Below are 2,676 nucleotides of genomic sequence, written 5' to 3'. Positions count from 1 at the left end.
CAAACAAAACATAGAAACATAAAAAGTAAACTATGGTCAGGGTGTGACACCTGCGGCAGCTAACTCACTGAGAAGACCTCAACCTCAAACTCAACTCTGGACCTCTTAGCCAGTTCCACTGCATTGTTTCATTGTTCCCCTCTAATCAGGGACGGGTTGAGACCTGAGACACCAGGTGGGTGTAATTAATATCAGGTAGAACAGAAACCCAGCAGGGTCAGAGTTGAACTCTCTGTACTAGGGTATATAGAGTGATGTCTGTGTTCTGGACCTCGTAGGGTCAGAGTTGAACACCCTGTACTAGGGTATGTATAGTGATGTCTGTGTTCTGGACCTCGTAGGGTCAGAGTTGAACACCCTGTACTAGGGTATGTATAGTGATGTCTGTGTTCTGGACCTCGTAGGGTCAGTTGAACACCCTGTACTAGGGTTGTATAGTGATGTCTGTGTTCTGGACCTCGTGGGGTCAGAGTTGAACACCCTGTACTAGGGTATGTATAGTGATGTCTGTGTTCTGGATGCAGAGTTGAACACCCTGTACTAGGGTATGTATAGTGATCAGTGATGTCTGTGTTCTGGACATCGTAGGGTCAGAGTTGAACACACAGGGTATGTATAGTGATAGAGTGATGTCTGCGTTCTGTAGGTTAAACAGGGAGTGGTATATTTATATAACTGAGATGCAACACACAAACACATCATACGCACACACACACACACACACACACACACACACACACACACACACACACACACACACACAAACACACACACAAACACACACACATAAACACACACACATAAACACAGACACACACACACACACACACACACATAAACACACACACATAAACACACACACACACAGACACAACACAACACACACACAGACACACACACACACACACACACACACACACACACACACACACACACACACACACACACACACACACACAAACACAGACACACACACACACACACACACACATAAACACAGACACAAACATAAACACACACACACACAGACACACATAAACACACACACATAAACACAGACACACACACACACACACACACACACATAAACACAGACACAAACACACACACATAAACACACACATAAACACACACACAAACACACGGACACAAACACACACACATAAACACAGACACATAAACACACACACACAACACACACACACACACACACACACACACACACACACACACACACACACACACACACACACACACACACACACACACACACACACACACACACACACAAACACACACAAACAAACACACACAGGTGTTGTTAGTGATTCCTGCTGTGTAATTGCTTTAGCCATGTGAATGGAGAATAAAGGGTGTGATGAGAGATCTGATGACACCCTGGTTAACACTCATTACTACCCAAGATGCACCACTTCACTGTCTTACAATACATCATCCCTCCCTCCTGTCCCCTTTCTCTCTCTGTTTCTCTCCCCCGTCCCCTTTCTCTCTCTCCCTGTTTCTCTCTCTCTCCCCCCTCCCTCCCTCCTGTCCCCTTTCTCTCTCTGTTTCTCTCCCGGTCCCCTTTCTCTCTCTGCCTCTACCTGGCTCTCTCTCCCTGTTTCTCTCTCCCCTCCCTCCCTCCCTCCCTCCCCCTCCCTCCCTCCCTCCCTCCCTCCCCTCCCTCCCTCCTGTCCCCTTTCTCTCTCTCCCGTTTCTCTCTCTCTGCCTCTACCTGGCTCCCCCCTGTTTCTCTCTCTGTCCCCTTTCTCTCTCTGTTTCTCTCCCCCGTCCCCTTTCTCTCTCTGCCTCTACCTGGCTCTCTCTCCCTGTTTCTCTCTCTCCCCACCCTCCCCCCTCTCTGTGTTTCCTCTCCGTCCCCTTTCTCTCTCTGCCTTTGGCTCTCTCCCCTGTTTCTCCCTTTCTCTGTGTCTGTTTCTCCCCCGTCCCCTTTCTCTCCTGCCTCTACCTGGCTCTCTCTCCCTGTTTCTCTCTCTCTCCCCCCTCCCCCCTCTCTGTGTCTGTTTCTCTCCCCCGTCCCCTTTCTCTCTCTGCCTCTACCTGGCTCTCTCTCCCTGTTTCTCTCTCTCTCCCCCCTCCCCCCCTCTCTGTGTCTGCATACCTCTAAGGTGCTGAGGCATGGACTCACGTTTATCAGCGTACACAAAGAAGTTCATCAGAAACCCCCATCTCGTTCCCCCTCCCTTCACACCAGAGACCTGAGAGCCTTTTGAAAGTCATGTTGCTACAATCAGAACTAGATATTACCTCAGGGACTAAAGGGGACATAGTAGCTAGGGTAAGGAGACATAGGCTAGGAGCTAGGGGACATAGGAGGTAGGGTAAGTAGGCTAGGAGCTAGGGGACTAGGAGGTAGGGTAAGTAGACATAGGACTAGGGTAGGGTAGGGTATAGGCTAGAGTTAGGGGACATAGGAGCCAGGGTAAGGAGACATAGGCTAGGAGCTAGGGGACATAGGACCTAGGGTAAGGAGACATAGGCTAGGAGCTAGGGGACATAGAAGGTGAGCTAGGGTAAGGAGACACAGGCTAGGAGCTAGGGGACATAGAAGGCTAGAGCTAGGGTAAGGAGACACAGGCTAGGAGCTAGGGGATATAGAAGGCTAGGAGCTAGGGTAAGGAGGCACAGGTTAGGAGCTAGGGGATATAGAAGGTT

Source organism: Oncorhynchus keta, chromosome 10, assembly GCF_023373465.1.
Source record: "Oncorhynchus keta strain PuntledgeMale-10-30-2019 chromosome 10, Oket_V2, whole genome shotgun sequence".
NCBI classification, from domain to species: domain Eukaryota; kingdom Metazoa; phylum Chordata; class Actinopteri; order Salmoniformes; family Salmonidae; genus Oncorhynchus; species Oncorhynchus keta.
This window is presented reverse-complemented; position numbering follows the sequence as displayed.